Source organism: Ambystoma mexicanum, chromosome 12 (genome assembly GCF_040938575.1).
Source record: "Ambystoma mexicanum isolate Mex_15411 chromosome 12, UKY_AmexF1_1, whole genome shotgun sequence".
NCBI classification, from domain to species: domain Eukaryota; kingdom Metazoa; phylum Chordata; class Amphibia; order Caudata; family Ambystomatidae; genus Ambystoma; species Ambystoma mexicanum.
In genome coordinates this window covers 675,340,588-675,356,436 of record NC_090936.1, presented here as the reverse complement: position 1 = coordinate 675,356,436, position 15,849 = coordinate 675,340,588, and the positions used below count along the sequence as shown (strand labels likewise).

General features: G+C 45.7%; 1 long non-coding RNA gene across 1 annotated transcript in view; it reads right to left on the bottom strand.

Moving 5' to 3' along the window:
• Positions 1 to 15,849, bottom strand: part of LOC138513042 (uncharacterized) — an 80,676-nt gene that overhangs the window by 33,049 nt on the left and 31,778 nt on the right. The window contains exon 2 of the long non-coding RNA XR_011281667.1: positions 13,554 to 13,695. This is a non-coding gene — a long non-coding RNA (uncharacterized lncRNA). The remainder of the gene's footprint in view (positions 1 to 13,553; positions 13,696 to 15,849) is intronic.

The window sequence follows — 15,849 nt, the reverse complement described above, 5'->3', positions numbered from 1 at the left end:
TCAACTAGTATTTAGTGATTAGTAACCAATGGTTGCAGATGCATCAGAAAAAGGGCATATGCATTTCGGACCGAATTGTCCTTCATCAGGGCCAGTATTTGCAATTGCTATCCTGGTGTACCAATATATTAGTAATCCACTTGCAGAGTTATTGTATTGCATAGAGTCACCAGGAATTGCCATTCAATTGAATGAGTGGCACGAGAGATGGTAAAAAAGAAGAATTCAAATATTTGCCCCAATTATAATGAATTGGAGATCCCATCAGTGCCTTTGAGCCTTTACTGTGCATTATCTCTTGTTCCCTCACTTATCGATTGCCGATCAATGCCGATCAATGCCTTTCAGTGTAATTACTGAACAGTGAAATAGCGAATTGTATTAATCACAGCCCCAATTGCATGCAAAATCATTTGAGTGTTCTTGCTTTTAGCTCATTGCATACCAATCATTCTACTGAAAACTGAGTAGTTTAATTAGGAATTGTAAGATTCGCAGTAAGTAAAACCAGTTGTACGGATTGACAAAAGCGGGATGTAGCTCCATCTACAAGTAGATGCAGTTGAAATTATGGACCAAGGTTGGGTTAATACTTGTCACCATAATCCCATGTACAAGTAGATACAATTGAACTTATGGGCAAATGTTTGGTTAGTACTTGTCACTGGTCCTCCTTTATAGGCCGCTTCACACTAATATCATTAGCAATCTCAGACAATTGTTATGACACGATCACCGCAAGTATATCATTACATTTGTTATTTATCTACAGCACCCCACGATTTTCACTAAGTTTGGGAACGTCATATTAGATTACTTTCATTTTTCTGTTTTGTAATATGTAACCTCCTGTCAACACGTAGTTACTTACAGTCGTGATACATTTACTTCATCATATCTCCCCGTTCAAGCCTAATTCACTGAGCATCTTTATCGCAGTTAGCATTCTATGTAACACATGCTAGTTCAGCGAGAGATAATGACCATTCTAAGAAGGCCGCCCTTTCTAACGCTACATCACTGACGGTTTCCATAACAACCGCCATAACAAATATATGTTACCTAGCAATACGCACGTTCACGCGGCTTCTGATTTACTCAGTCACCATGCGATTAGGGTAAGACTCTACACGAGCATATTCTATCTGTTACTATTGTCAGTATGATTGTGATCCTCATTGCAGATATACGTTTCTCTACAGTAAATCTAATCGAGGTAATCAATGCCTCCTCTCTTAGAACACCGAGCCATCCACGCGGCATCTGCACATCGCATACAGAATAGGTAAGATACACACTCTTGTGCTTACCATTCTTTCAGTAACACCACACATACTTATACACAATTCCACAATGTATCTTTTACTCTCCCCAGATTCTTGTATCAATCTACTAGCATCAGGTTAGTCACTCACAGACATTTTACATGCAAATGTACGGCCGTCACGTTGCTTTAACAACTGACTGATAAAGCTTTTTCTGTTTTTCGCTCCCATACTGTTTTGATTTCGTCAAAATATCACATACGAACAAATGTCGTAATAATGTCTCTTTATGCAATGCTATTCAATGATCTAATTTGTTTGATGGTTATACTTTAAAATCTGAACAACCTCAAAAAATGATGGTTACTTTGACGTCTCTTACACAAATATGTGGGTCACATTGTTTGATAATTAATTCTGGAAACTCTGCTTTACTTGAACTTTGCTAGACATAATGACATTGCACTGATGTGATCTCCAATTCATTATATTTGGGATAAATATTTGAATTCTTCTTTTTTACAATGTTTCGTACAACTCATTCAATTGAATGGCAATCCTTGGTGACTATATGCAATACAATAACTCTGCATGTGGATTACTAATGTACTGGTATGATTGCAATAGGAAATACTGGCCCTGATGAAGGACGATTAGGTCCAAAATGCATAGGCCTCTTTTCTGATGCAACTGCAACCATTAGTTACTAATCACTAAATACTAGTTGAAATAATAAATTATGATTCTAATATGCAAGCAACATTATTTGCACTGATTGTTTATTGAACGCAACATTGGATAAACACACCACATGAATGTGGTTTTTGGGAGTGCAGTCCACACTGCTGGCTTCATGGCCAAGGTTTCTTCTCTGTTCACATTTGTAGTGCCCTTTTTACAGAGGCAACTCGCCAGTGGGTTTGCACCCCATGCAGATTAATTAAGATATCAGAACTTGAAGAATTACGAACTTGAAGTTTAGGTTGTGCACACTCACCTCTTTTCAGTCAGAACAAGTACACACACATAAGGTGAGGTAACTTCCCTGGAACCAATCAGCCCGCAGGGAGGAGGGGACACCCGCAGTCTGGCCTATCCCATGCAAGGGGTAAGTCCAGAGTAATTCCGCCCAGAATTGTAAAATTCTATGATGTCACTCTGCCTATGTAAGGGGTAGACAGGGAGACACAGGGAGATTCAACATTCAAAATTCACCCTGCAATATTCCAAGACTCCAGCACCAGGTCCAGAGGCAGCTGCACCCATCCAGCCAGAACCACCCATCCAGAACCACATTCATCCCAATAATCCAGGGAGAAAGGAAGGAAGGCAACTGATCCCTTTAGGAGAATCCAGTGACCAGACTCTCTGCCCAGCTGACCCATCCCGCTGTCCACGGTGACCAGACCATGCCCATCTATTCCCATCCAGGAGAGCCCAGCTGACCCAGTAACCAGAACTCTTGCCCCTGCTGCCCGTGACTACATTCTTGGCCCTGCTGTCCATAGACCCTTCTGGCTATCCAAATTAACAAACCCAAGCTTGCCTTGTAAGTATCCTATCACCCAGTACCCAAAACCTGCTTATCCCGCTATTTTACCTTGCATCCTGTTCAAACCATTTTCAAATCCCATAAAAACCATAGTCAGTTCTCAAATTGCCAATATCCTCTGTTCACTCTTTTCCGTAGAGGAAACTGTGTTAGTCTATGGGCCTCATTACACGGTAGGCGGTAACCATGGCGCTATTAGCGCCATGGTTGCCGCCGGTATTTTACCGTGTCCGCCTTGGTGGATGGTGGAATTACCGCCCTACTTCAAGGTGAGCAGGGGCGGTAATTCCCCATTCACCAAGGTCCTTCCCCATTCCCATTTTTGCCCCCATAGGGCATAATGGGAACGGGGAAGGCGCTAATTACGGTACCGCAAATTGCGGTACCGTAATTAGCACCAAGGTCCCTTTGCGGGTTCGTTTTTTAACGCCTGCTTAAAGCAGGCGTTAAAGTACCAACCCGCAAAGGAACCTCGTAATAAGGCGGTATGGGTTAACGTTCACCGGTAGCATTACCGATGACCGTTAACCCTTACCGCCTTCCGTGTAATGAGGCCCTATATCTGTTAGCATATTTGTTCTTTATTTCCTTCAGTTACCTGTGTAAGTCCCTAGTATCATTTGAAATAAATCAATTGATTTCCCTATACAGAGATTCACGGTGAGTTGGTTGTAATTCGAACTCAGATATCAAGGGGGGTCCTGGGAGACTCTCTGCCAGAGATGAGTCTTGGTTACAAGAGCCTTACCCAGAGTCTTTAGCTCACTATCTTTCACAGAGAAGAAATATCCCAAACATATCAGTCTTTGTCCTGCCCTGGGGCAGTCCAGCACCGAAATGCTAGGCAATTCTCCTCTGAACAAGAGTACTAACAGCAACCCCAGACACGTGTTTTGGTTGGTTGAACCTCATCAGTAGGGTGCAGCTGTGCCTCTCTAGGAATAGTGAGCAAGGGGTCCACGTCTGGATTCCCCTAGTAACTTAGGGTGAGACCCAACTGTACTTCAAATATGCAGATAACAAGGGGGGGTCCTGGTAGACTCTCTGCCAGACATAAATCCTGGTTACAAGAGCCTTACCCAGAGTCTTTAGCTCACTATCTTTCACAGAGAAGACATATCCCAAACATATCAGTCTTTGTCCTGCCCTGGGGCAGTCCAGCACCAAAATGCTAGGTAATTCTCCTCTGAACAAGAGTTCCAACAGCAACCCCAGACACGTGTTTCGGTCTGGTTGAACCTCATCAGTAGGGTGTAGCTGTGCCTCTCTAAGAATAGTAAGAAAGGGGACCACCTCTGGATTCCCCCAGTAACTTAGGCTGAGACCCAAAGTTACTTGAAATATGCAGATAACAAGGGGGGTCCTGGGAGACTCTCTGCAAGACATGAGTCCTGGTTACAAGAGCCTTACCCAGCGTCTTTAGCTCACTATCTTTCACAGAGAAGAAATATCCCAAACATATCAGTCTTTGTCCTGCCCTGGGGCAGTCCAGCACTGAAATGCTAGGCAATTCTCCTCTGAACAAGAGTACCAACAGCAACCCCAGACACGTGTTTCAGTCTGTTTCGATCTGGTTGAACCCCGTCAGTAGGGTGTAGCTGTGCCTCTCTCAAACTCAACCTCTTCATTACAAGTGTATTCTTTAACAATTATAGTCTTTAAAATATAGTCTCTGTAGAACTAATCATTGTGCCAACAAAACCGATTGTGCCCGTGTATTTTGCTTTTCTTAAAATCCGACTTGTATTTCCCATAACAAAAAAACATATCACCATCCTATAAAGAGTCATCCCTTCCCCTTAGTATCCCATCTGCTCTGTGTCTTTGTCTCCCATTCTCAAACCGATTTCCGATTTTGACTGCTAAGCTGTTTGCCAGTTTGAAGCCTGTGTGAAATAAGAAATAGCAATTCTGCCGCGTGTGATTTTTGTTGAATTGTTTTCCTCCCGAAATCAATTTTCTCACCTGTGTTCACATTGCTTTAGTGTCCTGCTCAGTAGCCTATAAGCTTCCTTGTCTCTTTAGTGTAGCCACACAAATTTTTGTTCTATCTATCCTACCGCAGATGTTAACTGATCTACAAGTAACAAGTGAAATACGAGTATGCTATTTTGCCCATTTTGAAGGTTTTCATTTTTAGTTTTTTGGCCTTCCATTCGGGGTGGTGGGTCGAATTTAAAAACCGATTTTTCCCTCTTCTTGCTGACTCCTTGCCACTTCTTCCATGCAGAACTTAGTTAGCAGATGTTTGGGGCAAGTGCTGCAGGGCGAGTGCCTAACCTATGTACCATATATGCTTCTGAAGAAAAGTGATTTTATTTCCATTTCTATTTAAGGTTTATGTAGATGATGTCAGAAAGTTGAATTAATTTCATTATAACATTTTGCATTATATTGTCACCACACTGGTGATTGCTGCCCTAAATTTTGTTTTGCTCTGATTTTTCATTTGAATCATAAAAAGAAATAAATATTTCTGTGTTACGCATCGGCCTGGTTCATGGTCCATTGCGACACGGGTATTTGTTAAGGTGGATGTGGGATGGGTTGGGTGTCTCTTCAAGAAAGAATCCAGGGTTGAAACAAAAATGAAAAAGGCGTGTTTTATGGTGCACCACCTTCAGTGTCAGTGGAAGAAGTCTCTGGCTGGAGTGTGACATGTCATAAAATCGGTTACACATTGGGTTGTGATTGAAGTAGGTGTTTCCAGCCATAACAGCTAGACACAGCAGGCTAACTCAGCAAAGGTAGTGATATTTTTGGTGGTTAGAAAACTGTGTTAGCCTGTAAAAGCACCAACCCAAAATATACCCAGGTATCAGGCCCGTGTGCAAAAATAAAGTAAAATTAACCCTAAACTAGACAAAAGCAGAGTATAGATCTGTCCTTGCATAGATAATTAAATAAAGGAAGAACACTCTTCATAATGAGCACCGTAGAGATTAAATAAAGCTAGGCAGCACCTTCCGTCCAAACTATTTGTTAGATGGGAATGGGCAGAACAGGAGCAGGGAGCCTGGCTAGCCAACATGATGCAACAGGTCACCTCCATGAACATGCATGTGTGACAGGACAGTGGTCTGTTACATCAAGCCTTGACTGAGTTGTTTATGACTTTGAATATTAAAGGGAAGCAGCTTAAAATGGTCCGGCTCACTGCCTACATACACCCCCACATGGTGGTTATGGAAGAGAAATACCAAGAAAGTATAACCCTTGCGCAAAACCAGTCTGAGCTCTTAAACCAAACCCAGAGTGAATTAAAACAGGTAGAAGAAAAATTACAAAAGAGCCAACATTCTGAGGTAGAATTTGAAAACCACATCAAACAGATAAAAGAGGAGTTGGCAGTACAGCAACAAACCAACTGAGAACAAGAGGCCAGATTAGCTACATTAAAAGAAGAGTGTCAGGAAAAGGTTGAATCCCTGAAAGAGAATCAGCTCAAACTAAACCAACAGGTATTGTAAAATAGAACCTGCTTAGGGGACATGATGGCATTAAAAAATCAGATCAAAAAGTTGGAAGAGGAGAATAATAAGTGAATCATTAAAGAACTCCACTCTCAAACAGAATTTGATCAAGAACGCCAGACATTAAGTGCTATCAAACAACAGAGGGATGACCTGGCTGAACAGAGGGGAACTCTGTATCAGGAAAAGGATGCCCTATGTCAGGAAGTGTGCAAATTAAACACAGGCTTACAGAAAAGAAAGTTAGACCTCCAGGAACTGAATGAACTAAAAGTAGAATATGAAAAATTATTGGGGCACACAAGACAAGAAGAAGGTGATCTAGAAGAGACCACCCAAGCCAAAAATGTGCAAAGTCAGGAGATGTATCTCCTGCAACAGAAATGGTCTGAGTGTTCCCAGACAATACAGGCAGCACAAAAATACAATGAGGCCCTCTGTGATGAGAACAGGGGACTCCCGAGCCAGGTAGCAGCCCAAGGGAAGGTAATAGAGGCAAGGCAAGCCCTGATAGCAGAGAAAAAGGCTCCGACCTTTGCCTACTATCAAGAGGTAGGGACGGAGAAGGAGAAACCTGGGAAGTTAGAAAAAGAGTGTGCTAGGCTGAATCAAAACTTGAGGGACTCCAAACAAGTAGAGAGTGGCAGGGCAACCCCTGAGCACAGCATGATGCCCTCTGTACCAAGGGAAACCCATTTACCACTTTGTATGCACAGGGCACTGCGCACTTCATGCCGACAGGTTAACATGAACCCAAAACATGAAGCAACCAGACTTAAATAGACCTAGCATGATTGAGCTGACAGGTCAGCGTCCATCAGAGACTGATGGACGGGCGTCCCTGTTCAGGTACAAAAATATTATGGTGGATCTGCGTGAGCTGCCCGCGGCTGCATTTCTGGCGATGGAAATGTTAGCATGGGAAATGCACGAAAACAAAATATTCGCACATTTCCCATGTGAACATGCAGGGGTTTCCCTGCAACCCCCACTCACTATACTGTGTAGTATATTGAGTGGGATGTTGCGAGGGACACCCCCGCAGCCCCTGTTTTTTTTTCCTGTTCTGTTGGGAAAGCTAGGGGGTGTCCCCCGCAACGCCCGATCACTGTAGTGAGTGGGGTGTTGCGGGGCACACCCCTAACCCCCTGCAGCATTTTTTTTTAATTATATTTTCATACCGACCCCACCAAAACACCTAAACACATACCACGAAAAGTTCAAACTTTTGGTATTTAGAACTTTTCGTGCTGTGTGTTTTAGGTTTTTTGGTGGGGGTCAGTCATTTGTATTCTGACATTTCGTCCTTGTTAGGCAGAAACCTGTGCAGTCCCCTCTGGGACCACTGCAAAAGATTTAAGACTACAGGTGTTTGGGAGTAAACCCACTTGGTAGCAGTCTGTACCACACAGATTCACTTGGTAGCTGTGGCTGAGCAGTCAGACTTCCCTCAAGAAGAGTTAGGCAGTATACAGAGTATTCACAATAGGTCAAAAGAACACAGTAGAACAAGCAAACACTGACCAGAGCTTGGTGTAAAAGAGATATAATTATTTATTTAAAACCACATCTAATAAAACACAGAGGCACTAATATTAAGCAGTTCAAAAACACGGTCACTAAAAGATATACACTCCCTTAAAAGAATATTAGACAAGTCTTAAGTAAAGCTCCACTTATTTTCAGACAGCGGTGAGCGCTTAACGCATATGGCACTCTAATAATTCGTTTTAAACGGGAGAGAAAAGCATGATGTAAATTGAAACACATCCCAACACTTTCACAAGAACACAGCAAGAGAGGAAGGCAGAGTCAAACCGTGAAGTTAGAGTTCAGAAAGCCGGATCCACTTTAAGAGGATCAGAACGAAATGTGTCCAAGGTCACACGGTTAAAAAGTGCACAAAAGTCTCGAAAATGTTCAGAAAGAGTTGGACCAAAAGAAAGGGGGACCAGTTAGATGGTCAAGGCTGCCAGCCCAGTCCAGAAGGTTAAGGGATAATTATTACCTTGTAGCAATCTTTAGAAAGGGAGGCCTGGCAGACACAGTACCTTAAAGTGGTGAGAATACTCCAGCGGGGGCAGTTGTTCCTGGCAGCGGATGCAAGTCGGTGCTTCGTCCGGGGGAAGAGAGGATCTCGTCGGGGAGGAAGACAGGAGTCCGTTGCACTGCCAGGGAAGAAACCAGCCGCGGAGTTCTCAGTTAAAAGGAACGGTCCTTTGGTTTGCAGTCCAGTGGTAAGTGGCTATCTGGTTGCCGGGGTGGTTGGCACGGGCAATTCGACCACAAGACGTCCTGGGATGCGAGGAAAAGAAGGTAAACTGGTTGTGCCCACCAGTCAGGGGAAGAAGACTCTCCAGCAGGGAGATCTTCTCTGTCGTCGGGAAGTGGTGAGTCGGTTCCGCAGGGCTCCACCGGTGGTGTCGTCATAGCAGGTCGGCTCAGCTTCTCCCTCGTCGGATTCTTAGGTCCTGTGGCGACTTCTGAAGTTCCAGTCCCCAAAGCCCTGCTTTTATGCAGCACACCCCCATTCACTCAGCCTAGCTGTCAATCAAACATGCTAAGTGGTGAGCCGGCCGGCTCACCACTTGGGCCAATCACACAAGAGTGCGACTTGAGTTACTAAGGTAACTCAGTCCAGGGTGCCTAAACCCCCTCCCACACTCTCTGTGGTACCCAGACAGAGTGGCACCACTTTTGGAGGCTTCTGTGGAGAAGCCCGCCAAAAGTGGAACAAAGGGCTCGACCGGGGTTGGAGTCACAGAAGCGAACACAAACGCCATTTTAGAATTGAGTCCTGGCAAAAAATACCAACCGGCAAGTTAATATTAAATAAATAAATCGGCGGTATGCTCGAGGCTATGAGAATTAAATAATTGAAGTTGGTAGCCTCGAACAATGGGAAAATCCCATAGGGATATATTTGCGGTCGAATATAAAAAGTAGTATCCACTGCCACCAGCCAAAACTCGATCAGGGGGGATGGAGACGTGTCCCCTCGACTAACAGAATTGCCCCGACCAGTACATCCACAATATGATTGTTTGTACTGGTTTCTGTTCATAATTTGGGACTAGTAAAGCCAAAGGTGACTTTACATGCCCTGAGAGACAGTAGTCAGTCCCAGGGTATGGAGTCTATGGTGGGGTGTCACTATGACACCCCTGTGTCACTGCACGGAGGGTGCTGTGTAGCACACATAGTAAAAACACATGAGACCCTATGGAGTAAAGGACCCCTTCGCCAATAAAACACATTAACAGTCAAAGAAACACCATAAATGATGTCCAGGAGTGGGAGAAAAAGAGTCTCACTCTTGGCAGGAGAAAAAAAAACTCCAGAAATCCAGCAAAGCTGCTGGGGGACTCACTAGGTTAGGAAATTCAGCCTAAACAGAGAATTCTCCCTAACAGTCCTATTCCTATTATGGCTGAGGGATTTGACCAGGATAGCTCCTATGACGAGAACATCAAATGGCAGCAGCTCTGAGTCTGAGGGCGAATGGACTCAGGTGAAGCTGCAAAAGAAGGCTAACAAGCAAAAGATTAAAGCTATTAGGAGTTTCATGACCTTGTACCACAAGAATGTCAAATATTCTGTCTGGGAGCATGAGGACCTCTTTTGACATTAAAAATAATCAGAATTGTATAGAATGTGCCAAATGGATGTTCTCTCCAGAGTTCTCCAGCTTCTTTGCTGGGCTGGAAGACCAGAACCATTCAATGTGGTCCACCTACAAGGCGGCCATCTTGAAGCACTTCTCCACACACAGAAACCCCCAGAAGGCCCACAATCTGTAGTGTGAAGAGGATTGGGCCCCAAGAGAATTTGTTCAGGAGCTAAAACGCGCATTTGCGCAAACTACTAGGCAGTTGCGCACGAATAGTAGGGAATTCATAAATACCTATTTTCCTGCACTCCCAAAATACATCATGACCCAGTTGGTAAGAGATTGTTATGATGACAGGACCCTGGACTGGGTAATAGAGCAAGCTACCCGGATTGACAAGGTCCAGAAACCTGTAGAAAACAGAAATCCAACCAAAAATACCAAACCAACCAACACCCCTGCTGCTGCCACGGTGGCGGAGGTGAAGGTTGCCCCCATTTTTGACCTGGAAATGGGAGGGGGCCTAAAAATACACCTTCCAAAACCAACCAAATCAAAGGCAAAGAAGACCCTCTGATCAATCACAAGCAGGTGGTAGTCAGGTAGGGTACCCCACAAATGTGCCCCCTAACTGTACCAATAACATCAGCACTCAGTATAAGGGAAACAGACCCATCTTGGGGTACATCTGGACTCCCCCGGCTCAGGGGGGGATCCTATCAGGCGAGTACGGCCCCAGGGAACTTCCCTCCTAACTTCCCTCAGGAGGGCAGTAATCTCCCAAATCCTAGTTTAAGCTTCTTCCCCCGGCACCCTCAAAACCCCAACATCCAGTACAACCCTCCTTACTCTCCCCGCTTTCAGGAGTCCAGACCACCAAATCCGGGAGAGGGGAGGCCAAGGGTGGAGGGCTAGCAGGGGAATCCCCAGTACCCAGGTTACTCCGGGAGAAGGGATAGTTACCCTTCCCGTGAGCAACCCAGAGTTCACCTAAGACACCCGTACCAGCCAGAGCGAGTGTCCCAACTGGAGCACCAAGTCCAGAACCTGACTCTATAACTTAGTTGCATGTTGAGGGCTCAGCAGAACCCTCAGATGAACATGACGGCTCAGAATAACTCCATCCAAGGGTCTGGCACCCTGGAAAAATGACGGGCTCCACAGGAGGAGGCACGGGAGGAAGGGGGGTGTAAATCACTAGAGCAGTGGTCTTCAAACATTTTTGGCCTGGGCCCCCCGGAGCACCATTTGGGCAGGCTGCTCCCAACCCCAAAATGCCAAATGGACAGTATGTATTGCACGCCGTCACTGCACCCTACTTCCAGTATAGTCCCTGGGCTTCCCCACCTGCTCCCATCACAGTCGCTGGGCACCCTCATCCCACTCCTACCCAGTCCCTGGGCTTCCCCACCTGCTCCCATCACAGTCGCTGGGCACCCTCATCCCACTCCTACCCAGTCCCTGGGCTCTCCCCACCACATCACACACCCTGGGCTCTCCCCACCCTGCTCCCACCACTATCCCATGGTTCCCGCCCATTCTGCTCCAACCACAGTCCCTGGGCTCCCCCCATCCCGTTTCCAACACAGTCCTAGGGCCAGTGGCGGATGGTGACTTTTTTTAAGTGGAGGGGCATAACTATTGCATAGCGACCGAGCGCAGTGAGGGAGCCCGAACCAATCAACGGGGGTTCTGGGTTTTTCCCCTGTTAATTTAAAAAAAAATGTTTTTTGATGGGTTAAAATGTAAAGCATACTTTAAAAAGAAATGGGTAACCTGGGACCCGGGCATGGAGATGAAAATAGGTGACATGTACATAAAGGGGAAGTTTGCGACCCTTGCGGAGTTCAATAGAGGCATGGGAGGTGGGCAGCTCAAGATATTGCAGTATTATCGAATGAGATCTGCATATCAAAGGCGCTGGCCATCATTTCCAGACGAACCCCCTTCTCACCCGTGCTTGCGGCTGGCCACTACACGGGGCGGGTTGGGAATTTCCAAACTTTATAAGGCAATACAGACTCACTCCGCTGTGGTAAACCAGGTGAGGGAGAAATGGGAAACTGATATGAAAATGCCAATACCAGAAGAAAAGTGGGCAAGATACTGTGCACTCACGAAAAGAGTCTCCTTTAATGCCGGGCTTCGTCAAATAAAGTTGAAAATTCTAAACAGGCTGCACTATACCCCTGCTAGGATAGCTACATTCACGCCGGACGACCCAGGCAAGTGTCCCAAGTGTGGGTCCCCGGCAGCGGGGTCTTATCATATGTACTGGGAGTGTCCAGCCATGGCGCGGTTCTGGGGTGGGGTTGCGAATATGCTAAATGAAATCACACAGATCCCCCCGCACTTGACCCCACAAAAATACCTATTCGGTGATATTGGTAAATGTTCCGAAAAACTCAGTAGGCTGTTTAATGTGTCATGTGTCATAGCTAAACGATGTATATTGAAGGCATGGAAGAGCCAGGCCGCCCCCACAATGAACGCCTTCCTACGGGAGTTAACCTACATAAACGAATGCCAGGAGCAATATGTACTGACCCAACCGAGCATGAGTAGGCCAAAAGACATCTGGGGCCCATTCAGGGCATACCTCTGTGATATGCTTTCAGATACTGAAACGACTATTTAAATGACAACTGTTAATCATTTAACGAAGATATTGTTATGTATGCGATTGTATATTGTGTTCACTGTGCGCCAATGCAACTGTTGAGACCATCAATAAAAATATGTTTAAAAAAAAAAAAAAGAAATGGGTAAATAGCCAAACAGTTTGCAATCGTTGCTGGGGGGCTCAGGTGGCCGGCATGACATTTTTTACTGGACATCTATGATACCATCGCTGTCCCCTGGGCTCCACAGCGCCTCAGAAGGAGAGCTGATTTTGGCAGGTGGGTAGGGGGATTGTGCAACAAAGGCATTTAGGCCTTTTTAACACACACACATGCACAGGCACGCACACGCACACACCAATCACTATCATTCACTCGAGCATCCATTACCATTCACTCACTCATAACACAAGCATATACGCATCCATACAAATGTTTAAATAAAAAAATGAACATAAATGTACCTTCTGCATTGGCCTGCATGTGGGTGCGGAAACGCCCTGCTCCAGGCTGCTCTGTCCGTATGTGCGAGGAGGCGCAGGAGCTCCCCCTCGCACATATAGACATGCAGTGCCCCAGCCAGCATTTCCAATGAGCTATGCAATGCCAGTGAAGCAAAACGCCACAGGACTCGCATGGCTCAGTGAGCATGTGCGGCTGGGGAACTAAACTGAACTGTCAAAGGGAAATAGTGTTTCCCTTTGACAGTTCAACCAGCCCAGGGCACTCCCTCAGCTAGAAAAAGCAGCTGAGGGAGTGCTCATTGTTTCACTGGGCGTCTCCATAATGGTTGAGGGGGCCACTGGGTAGGCGCCCACTCGCCATTTTGGATGAGCCTCCAGGCTCGAACTGGCCTATAGGGCAATAGTGCAATAGGGCAATGCCTGTACCAAAATTGCAAGTGTGGGCCAGTCAAAATGGCCCACCTTTTTGGCCAATGTGGGCCAGTTTGATGAATTACTTCACTATGCAGTTAGTAATTTTGACCATTGTTGCTGAATAAATATTCTTTAAATATCACAATTTACTTACATTTTAACACAAAGCATCCCCTTGGGTCCTATTCAGACAGTCTGTGAGTAAAGGAATCAATATTCATTTACAACTGCGGCCACTTTTTCATTGGTGCCTGAGACAGTTTCTTTCTTCAGTATGAGCTGCCATTTCTTCCAACCTAAAAAAAAAAAAAGAAAACTTTTTTTTTTTTACATTTCATGCTGGGCTCTCACGGCCCCCCAGGCATGCGGCCACGGCCCCCTATGGGGGCGCACCCAACAGTTTGGATACCGCGGCCCTAGAGGAAGCTTCCTTCCTCACCCATAACAGCCCGGAACTAACATTTCCTGCCCCCGAAAATCTGCAACCAAGGGAACAGAGGGTGGGTAGGAGAAACAAAGAGACCAAAAAGGCCCATTTTGTGGAGGAAGTCAGTGTTCTCTGGTTTGAAGGGGAAGAATCCTTGGAGGATTCTGGGAAAAAAGTATTTTCCTTCAAGGATGGGGGAATTCCTCCAAAAGAAAAATGGGTCCCAAAACACCACAACCAAGACTGGGTAGGTGTGGGGACTGATTCAGAATCGCCCATCCCTGAACCCCAGAAATGTCATCCTGTGAATGTAACAGTAACTGATGGGTCCTCCCCACCAACCGGTTCTAGTGACTGTCTCCAGGTAAGGGTGGACAGCACAGAGCTAAGGGAAAATGGGATACCATCCTAGGACGGACCTGACAATTCCCATTTGACTTAAAAAGTAAGAGATGACAGAAACTTCAAAATCCAGACACTTATGTACACCTCAATGCCCATCTCCAACGGCAGTGGTTGGGGTTAAACCCAACACCATTAGTTAACTTAGAACACAACACCATTCCAATATATTTGTGGATGACAGCGAACCTAGGAGTATCACGCTCGGTGCAGGCACCATTATTGGCATGGCAGTTGATGACCAGCATTTTTCCATGGAATGAAATTATAGGACCAATCCCCAATGACTGCCATGACTGTGACGATGGGATACCGCCAGAAAGGATCTTCACCCGGCAATGGGGGAATTTCCTGGTGTACTCTTCCTGCCCTTACGGGGGGAAGAGGTGACCTGTGACATCAGGAAGGATGTGGTGATATTCCAGGTGCACAATGACTGCCTCTCCTACCTGAAACCTTCTGTCCTGGTCAACACTCTCACCAGAGATCTCTCCATACAGCTGGAGGAGGCTGCTGAGATCGTGAAACCCAAGGTCTTTCCAGGCTTCAGACAGATGGTTGAAGAATGGGTCAACCTCACTGATGCCTGTGAGACTGAGGAACAAAAGCAAAAGTTGAAACAGGTGTTTTTAGATTTTCAAGATATCTTTGCTGTGGACTCGTATGACTGTGGTCGCACCGTGATACATACTACCTCAATTCCCACAGATCCTGGAATGCTCCTGTATTCGTGAAGCAATATTGCTTGCCTCTCGCCTCTATGGAGTCTCTTACAGAAATGATAAAAATCCTAGAGTCCCGTGGGATAATTCGTCCAGTCTACAGTACCTTTAATAATCCGGTACTGGGGATTTTAAAACAAATGGCCAATGGAGACTTTACGCAGACATTAGGGAGCTGAACAAACCAGTCCACGTGTCCCGATGGCCTCTTCCCTACCTTGACCAGGCAATGGCCCAGATCCAGGGGTCAAAGGTGTACACCACCATTGACCTACCAACGGATACTGGACAGTACCCGTCAGTAGGGAGGACCAGTACAAGTTGGCCTTTACCTTTGGGGGGCAGCAGTACACATGATCCGGACTCCCTCCGGATACATAAACTTCGGAAATGAATTCAACATCTTCCTACACAAGGCCATGCCCGCCTTGGGTGAAAGGGATAACCTGGCCTATGTGGATGATGTCCTGATTAAAAGCTCAACTGTGGAGGAACACATAACCGAAATCCGCTATGTTCTGACCCAGTTGAGGGTTGCCGGAGCAAAACTGTCATTCCAGAAGGCACAGTGGTGTAGAACCCGTGTACACTTCTTGGGACATAAAATAACCCCTGAAGGTCTTTGTTCCAGGCGAAAAAAGTGGAAGCCCTATCAAAACTGAAAGACCCCACAACTCTGCATGAACTAAGGAGCCTTCTTGGACTGACTAATTACAGAAGCAAGTTCATTGAGGATTATGCAGAGGTCACAAAACCCCTGGTCCATCTGTTGGGGGAGGGGGATCAAGTGGGAGTGGGGTCCAGAACTAGCCGAGGCAGTAAAACAACTCAAAAGAAGTCTCTCACAAGCTTAACCCATCAAAAATAAGGAGTTCTTCTTGGAGACGGAGTTCTCGAAT